The sequence below is a fragment of the Notechis scutatus genome, chromosome 7, assembly GCF_049901735.1.
Source record: "Notechis scutatus isolate UNSWTSFEM ecotype Mainland chromosome 7, rNotScu1.2, whole genome shotgun sequence".
Classification (NCBI taxonomy): domain Eukaryota; kingdom Metazoa; phylum Chordata; class Lepidosauria; order Squamata; family Elapidae; genus Notechis; species Notechis scutatus.
Window position 1 is genome coordinate 8,924,628 of NC_142015.1, and position 8,312 is coordinate 8,932,939.

General features: G+C 40.4%; 1 protein-coding gene across 4 annotated transcripts in view; it reads right to left on the reverse strand.

Annotated features, from left to right (window-relative positions):
• ADRA1A (adrenoceptor alpha 1A) overlaps positions 1-5,167 on the reverse strand; it is a 37,547-nt gene extending 32,380 nt beyond the window's left edge. Inside the window, exons 1-2 of one of the 4 annotated variants that reach the window (XM_087969949.1) lie at positions 4,978-5,167; positions 4,807-4,893 (exon numbers count right to left, since the gene is read on the reverse strand). The gene's annotated coding sequence lies outside the window, so the exon portion shown is untranslated. Of the gene's footprint in view, positions 1-4,806; positions 4,899-4,977 lie in introns of all 4 variants that reach the window. The other 3 variants (XM_087969950.1, XM_087969948.1, XM_087969952.1) reach the window with 3 other exon arrangements.
• Positions 5,168-8,312: the final 3,145 nt, after the last annotated feature.

The following is an 8,312-nucleotide window of genomic DNA, read 5'->3' on the forward strand; positions in this document are numbered from 1 at the left end:
GAAGTCTAGTCCTGCCAAGAATGTAATAAGGGTTAACGGAGAGGCAGTTTCTGTAAGCAACACCAGAATGTTTCCTTCCTGCCTTCCTTACAGGATTAGGCCAGTAATTTCTTCTAACAACCGGTTCTCTGAACTGCTTAGAATGTTAACAAACCTGTTCTAGAGAATAGGTGCGAACTGGTAGAATCTCACCCCTGCATACAGACTGTTGTTGACTGCAACACTGCTTGCTCATCAGTTGATGCTCCTCAATCTGATTGCTTCTTATGTTTTTTTTAACCAAACCACAACTCTGAATCCTGGGCAATAAATATGTTGCTCTCTGACAAATTGGCCATTGATTACCCTGCAGCCTCCCCCAGGGAAAAAAAGATAACATTGGGTCTTTTAGAGCAGTGGTCCCCAACCTTTTTTGTACCAGGGACCAGTTTCAAGCACAAACACTTTTTCAAGGATGGGGGGGGGGGGGAAGAATCCGAGTTTGGTGGTTTGCTTGCAGACGTTTCATTACCTGACTAGGTAACATCTGATGTTGTTACCTAGTCGGGTAATAAAACGTCTGCCAGCAAACCACCAAGTTCAGGGAGCGCCTTGGCCCTGCCTCCCTCAGCCCCATCCCTCAGGTGTCTCCCTCCCTCCCTCAGGTGTCTCCCTCCCTCCCTCAGGTGTCTGCCTCGTTCCTCTCTCAGTCGCTCTCTCGCTGCTCCACCAGCCCAGGAAGAAACTGCTTCAAAGAAGCCGGGGGTGGTGGCTTTTCCTGTCGCTGCAGCTCCTCCGAGCGCCCGTTTACCCCCACCCCGCCCGCCCACGAGCGGTTCAACCCAGTGCTCCGTTCTGCCTGCCTGCCTTCATTTGAGCAGCTTCGGCTGATAAAAAGAGGCGAATAGTTATTATTCTCAGCCGAAGCTGCTCCCAAACAACCAGACAGGCAGGCAGGCAGAACGGAGCACTGAATTGAAGCGTGCGCGGGCGGGCGGGTGGGGTAAACGGGCGCTTCGGAGGAGCTGCGGCGACAGGAAAAGCCACCCCGGCTTCTTTGAAGCAGTTTCTTCCTGGGCTGGTGGAGCAGCGAGAGAGCGACTGAGAGAGGAACGAGGCGGGAGGAAATCGAAGCTGCTGAGCCAGAGAGCAGGACAGGCTTCGGTTGCTTCCTCCCTCCCCTTCTTTCATTTGTGTCCTTGATCCCCGATCCCAGCAGCATTCACCGAAGGCGAAGAAAGCCGCCATTTTTTTTCTTTGCGGCCCGGTACAGAGTGCTCCACGGACCGGTACCGGTCCGCAGCCCGGTGGTTGAGGACCCCTGTTTTAGAGCAAGCAGGTCTATGCGTGTCTTCTCAGTTAACTCTGGTGCAAACAAAACAGTCTGCAGCTTTGTGTTAAGAAGAAATCGTGGACATTTCCATGCTGGCCTCACGGTAGTTTGCAACATAAAAGAACTGTGGTTTCTCTTCTTCTTCCTGCTGTACATTACAAATGAGCCTTACGTTAACTTGAAAGAATAACCGAGAAAGCTCTGCTTGCGCTCTGAGATGCATGGCTGAAGTTTTGATGCATACTATCTATGGAATTCTCCTTGCAGCCTAGTTTTTATTTGGTCTGATCAAAACAGATTGATTGGTATCAGGGAATGATCCATTTGAAATTACCTGAATTTAGCTCTGGGCTCAGTTAAAAAATACCTTCAGCATAGATGATGTCTATTGTAATACACATGCAGGAGATCACAGGGCCAGATTTGGGAATCTCTAATTAAAAGGCACAAGTAACAATGACTATAAAGACCAGTTGCTTAGCTAAAACTTCTGAAAGTGAAGAAGAAACACTATTGGATTGTATGTCTGATTTGACAACATCAAGCTTCTCATGTTTCAAGATTAGAATGCTGGGCATTCATAGAATAGAATAGAATGGAATAGAATGGAATAGAATAGGATAAGATAGGATAGGATAGGATAGGATAGAAATTTCTTGTTTTCAAGCAAGCAACAGCATGTCATTCCTGGTGTCCCAATTAGGCTTGTACATTAGACCACAATAGGAAATGTATCCTTGATGAAATCAGTACATGCATTTCTCTCTACAGAGGACAGATCATATGTCTCCACAGACTCAGTTTTGGGTGCTCCAAATAAGTAAGCACAGGAGTTAGTTGCATAATTTACTCATTTGGTTTCCATAGATTTTAAAATTTCCCTCCCTTCCCACCATGCTAAGCCCAAGCACTCATCCCATTGTGTAACCATGAAATATCCCTTTCCTTCACAGATTCTCAGAGTTTTTCTTAGTCTCAGTTTCTTTATCTTGGGTTTGGCTAATCTTTCTTTGGGATTCCAGATTTTGTTGGATTCCAAGTTCCATTAAGGCTAGTCAGAATGGTTAGAGGTGTTGGGAATTATAGATTAAGAGCTCCTGGAAGTCACTAGGTTCTTTCTCTAACTTTTATTTTAGAGGCGGGCAACCATGTTTTGGCTGATGGGAGGAAATAACATTCTTATCATTAGATTAAATTTGTTACATGATAGTTTATTATATTATTTTTTTGGCTGTCGAGTCTTCTGGAGTCTGAAGCTGATACCATCAGAGACATCAGGACTGACATTTTGAAACTCTGGTTTATGGGTTGTGATTTTGGGGAGTTAATTCTTAATAGGTGTGTTAAGCTTATTATGGATTTATTTTTATTTCCCAGAAAAAAAAGAACACAGTTGGAAATCATACCAAGGTAATTGAATTGGTTTGCTGCCAAATTTCAGTGCAGTAATCTGGGGAAATTCCAGAAGCTACAAAAAGTTTAAGGTCCACCGATGAGTCCATCAACAAGAAGGTGTCAACCCCAAATTTATTAGGCAGAGAACAAAAACAATTGGCAATGCAAAGGAGGCTGAATAAGTGTGTTCTAGAAAAGCAAAAGGCATAGGACTATTCTAGACCCTGGATTATTAGCATGGCATTGGCAGCCAGAACAACAGCAAGTGTCCTTCCAGCTACATCTGGACAGTCCAAAAACTGCATCCAGGACACAAAACATGTTTTGTATTCCCGATCTACTATTTCTCCAAAGGGCTGTTTCCAATTAAGAATAGCAAATACAAGAACATCATACAACTCTTATAGGGATTATTTTCTATAAGATTAATAAAAGCGGGGGAGGGGGGGCGGAATGAAATTGTGCATGGGTTTAAACATGTCTCCCTCAAGTAAAGTACAAATACACACTGTGGGAATCAAAAAAACAGCTTATTGATCTATTAGATTCAGTACGTCCTATGGATGATAGCAGGCCCCAGAAGAAAGTTTCCAGCTAGGATGGTTTTCAAAATGTATCAGAACTATTTGTAATCCCGCTGAGCCGTTGCTAACTGTGGAACATATTTTTGCAAAGTATGAACTTGGATGGATACGTTTAAAACAAGAAGAATGAAACTGTTGGAAATGAGGAACTGAAAGTAATATACATAGGTGTTTACAGAAAGTGACAGTGAAGTTGTGAAGCATGTATGTGGTCAGAAGAAAAGTATAAAGGATAGGGTTAGAGATCAGCTCGGCAGTCCTTGCAGGACCTGATATATGTCATTAGACCCCATTGCAGTGGCTTATTTATGTAAGTGTATTACTGGTATTATATCTTTTATATCTATTCATTTCTTATGTTTCAAATTATTAGAAACAATAAACCTCTGATCTTAAAGTAAGAATTATTGCTTGTGTTGTCTGTTTCCTGATGGAATTTTCTTATGACAACATGCATACACACAAGTCACAGTGGTGCTGTTTTAAAAATTATATTTTAAACTTAGATTTTGTTCCTTTAGGGCTTGGGGGTTTCTTTCCTACAGCATGGGTCAAACTAACAGCAAAGCTCAGAACATTGTGTTATTGCCAATTGTTTCTAACTTGAAGGGTCATTGCACTTATCTCTCTGGATGCAAGTGGATTTTGCATACAAATAGTATAGAGTACAGATTATTGGGTGCCTTGCATTTTCTGGCCTTTTGGACCCACTGTTTACAACTGTTATCCATGTTTGTGGGCAGAAGCTTGGTCAGCTAAGGACAACAATCTATCCATCTCATAAATACTCCATGCAGTAAAAAAAAGCAACCTCTTCCTGCAAATAGAAACTTTGCTGGATAGCCCCAAGATAATAAATGATAATTGAACTAATAATTAATAGAAGATCATTTGATTTTAAATGTGTATTTTTTTTAAACAAAAAACTTCATCCAGCCATTTTTCTTTCCTTTTTTTTTTTTTTAAAAAAAGGTATTCTTTCTTTAAAAAGCTGACGATGGTTATATTGCAATGGAGAAAATAGGTGAAAATCCAGACATACCTTTAATGGGAGAACATTTCATAGTCAATTGGTAATTGAAACAATAAATGTGGCCCCAACATCACCAAAAATAGGTCTTGGGGGAATGGACCCAGTATAAAAATGTTAGGAGCCAGTGAATATTAGTAAGCAGACATGCAAATAAAAACATCACAATACATTTCTAGTCAATTTTCCCTTCATTACTTCTTCCCTGTTGATTGTTGTGGACTTGGGGAATTAAATAAATATGAGAAGTCCACAAAATGTAGGATGGAGGCATATCCCAAACAGGGAATAAAAAATATTGTCAACCTTGTCAACCTTACTTGGAAGGAAGAAGGAAGGAAGAAGGGAAGGAAGGAAGGAAAGAAGGGAAAAGAAAAGAGGGAAGGAAGGAAGGAAGAAAAGAAAAAGGAAGGAAAATAGGCAGTTATATCATCTTTAGCTAAGGACTTCTTTTGCATAGATATCCAAGATCTCCCTTCACTTACCTCCTTGAAGCTCCTGAAACCCTCCTGTTGCAGGCTAGCTGAAAGGGGACGAATCATAGGCAGTCATCCGAATGGCACAGTGGGACACTTTACTTGCAAATAACAATAATGAAATAAATAAATCAAAAATAAATCAGCATTCTTCCCCCCTGGTATCTTTTGATGACTCACAATTGCATGAATCCCGTCTGTCCCAATGGCTAAGGGTGGCTGAGTGCTGGTTTTATGATACCTCCCTCTTCCTGGGTGAATAATGCTCCCCTGCTTGACTGTCAAGGAGAAGCAGTAACTTTACTGTGCTGTAGGAGCTGATGCAGGCAGCACTACGGTCCCCCGTTGTGATTTACCGTAATCTCTTGCTGGTTACCGTATTTCAGCACAAGAAAGGGCACTTCTGACAGTTGTCAACATTTTTTTCTGTTGACTCCTCTTTCTTTTTTTCCCCCTCCCTCCCTTTCTCTCCCTCCCTCCCTCCCTCTTTCTGTGTGAGTCTGCTTGTCAGCTGTGAGCAATTATTGGTTACTCAATCTGCTTTAAAGAAGGGGAAAAAAGAACTAAGTGGTGAGAAGCTAGTTAGCATTTACATACCAGCTATCGTATTTATGTTGGATGTTTGCACATTCTGAATTATAGATAAATACGGTTTGTTAAGGGTGAGGGGGGAGAAAGGAGTAACAAGATTGTGACTATGTGGGTAGGTGTGTATTTGTAGAATATCAATTGCCATGGTCTTTGACAGCAAGATTCATACCAAAAGGGAACCCAATTGTTGAAAGAGCAACATGCTTTATCTTAGAAGAGAATATATGTAGCTCAGGGTTGAACGATGAAGTCCTTGGTGGTCTCTGAGAATGGTTGTTTGCTTGAAGGTGATTTATGATTGACTAGGTAACATCATTGGAGCACGGGTCATGTTAAGTACTCAGGTACTGAAATGTTTGCAAAGCAAAACAACCAATCCCAGAGAGCAGCAAGCAGACCAGATGCTTTATTTTGGCAGAGAACCAAGGTTGTTTGAAACCTGCATCCATCTCCTACCTATCAGAACCTTCTGTCCAAGCCTTGTGTCCAGAATGAGACCTCCTTGGGCTAAGAGAGGACATACTAGAGAAGCTAGGGGCACCTTTTCTGTGATAACTTGTCAAAGAATGGGATAAAGCACCATCCTACGAATATGCACCCCTCTCTCTGAGTCTCTCTAGCCAAATCTTTAGTTATCTTGGTCAGACATCTCTTTTACCAAGAGACAGACTTTTATGGCTTCCTTTAATGTGATTGTTACATTTTTGATCAGCTGTTATGTGATTATTTAAAAAGATACACACGTTGCTCTTTTTCAAACACTTATGAAGCAGTTGGCATGGAAGATCACAAAACAGTTTGAAATCAGCACTGGAAAAAAAATCCAGAATGGGTAGGGTTATATTGCAAAGTGTGGTGTCTAAGTACTCTTACTCTGCAAAGTTGGAAACCTACAGAAGCGTTGAAAAGAGAAAGTGCAAAGTTTCACCTGTTCTTTAAAATTTGCCTTTTTTCAGTGTGTCAAAATAAAAACCCCAAGGACGATTCTTTCCTCCTCTTTTTGATGGTTTATGATTTATTGTCTTTATACCGGCCACCTATATAACTCTGTGGCAAATGGAGCTTCTCCCCCATCACATTGTTCAGGCAGGGAAGGCATGATAGAAGACCCCATGAGTCAAATAATTTTGATGGGCAGAGTCCAGGAAGACGGCCTTCTCTGCTTCTGCCCCTGCACTGAGGAACATCTTGCCCTCAGAGCTGAGGAAATCCAACCAATACCTTGGACTTCATCAAAGAATTCAAAATATGGCTGTGTAGCCTTGCGTGGAGGACACTGGGCCCACATAGCCACCTATATTAACAACGGCTAACCATGGAACTCTCCATCTTTTGAAATTTTATAATATGTGTGTGTGTGTGTGTGTGTGTGTGTGTGTGTATGGCATTCAGCTTTGTTCGGTATTTTCCCACGTCATTGTAGTTCTGCTTTTAAAGTTGTACGTTTGGCAGAATCTCATCTGCCATCATCAGGCTTCTGTACAGATGAGATTCTGCCAACGGCATCAACTCTAAAGCAGAACTACATGATCTATCTAACAACTGAATCCATACATATAATACCGCGAAAACTTAAGAAAACATATCTATCTATCTATTATTTATCTATCTATCTATCTACACACACACACACACACATTCAATCAATTAAGTGAACTGTTCCCTCAAATCCCAAGCTGAAGCCCCTATAAAAATCTTATTATTCACACCCAAAGCAGAGGTCCCTTAACAGTGCCTGGTGGAAGAATAAAACAGATCCCAGGGCCATCTGTATTCCTAGGAGAAAGTAGTTCCATAAGGTATATACTATATTTATTAGAACCCATCAGAAGACAGTTCTTCACTGAGAATAAGGTAAACGACTTGCACATACGTGCTAGTTGTTTCCGGCTCTAGGGGGCGGTGCCCATCTCCATTCCAAAGCCGAAGAGCCAGCGCTGTCCGAAGCCATCTCCATGGTCATGTGGCTGGCATGATACCACGCATGGAATGCTGTTACCTTCCCACCAAAGTTTTTTCTACTTGCATTTTTACATGCTTTCGAACTGCTAGATTGGCTAGGTCACTGATAATACCTGGGAATAAATCCTTTAAATATGGAGTCTAAAATTCCATAACTGGTCACTGTGGGCAAAATAAATTCAAAATACATTGTGTATCAAAGAATTCCAGGAAAGAATACATAATATAAACATTTATTTATATAAAATGACAGTTTTTAAACATTTTGACATTTAAAGGAATCTTGCTCTGAATCATTTTATTTTTCATTTAAAAGCAGCATGGTAGCAGCTGGTGTTCCCCAAAAGTGAAAGCGCTCCCTGTATCTTCCATCTGATTCTGTCAATTATGCCCACTCAATATTTCCTGTTGTGGCTTGGAAAAAAAAACAGTCTGCTCATTCAGTACAGATACTTAAGTATTTCTCCCATTTGAACAAGACTGTAAGTGGGGCAGAATGCTTCAAGCAGGTTGAAGATAAAGCAGTCATTATAGACTTAAATGAATTTTTTAAAAAAGAAAACTATAAGTGAATTCCATTGTATTTCTGATGCTTATAAAACTTACCATTAATTGCATTCATTTGCACTCAGAAGGAATTCCTACTGCATTCAAGGTCAATGATGGCTAACCTTTTCTTTTTCTTTTGTTAATAAATTTTTATTATTCCAAATTTTAAAAAACATAAAACAAAACTTTATACATTGTTATCAACATCAAGACATCTTTTGCATTTCCTCACATTTTTCAGTATATGTATTTACTTATTCCTTTTCCATTATATCTTACTCTTACTATAAATCAATATCTTTTATCTTTACATCTCAATCTTCTCCATGGTATATTTACATATTTACATATTCCCTCCTTCTTTTCCTAATTGCCATTTTTTTTTTTTATTTCTAAACCACTCATACCAGGCA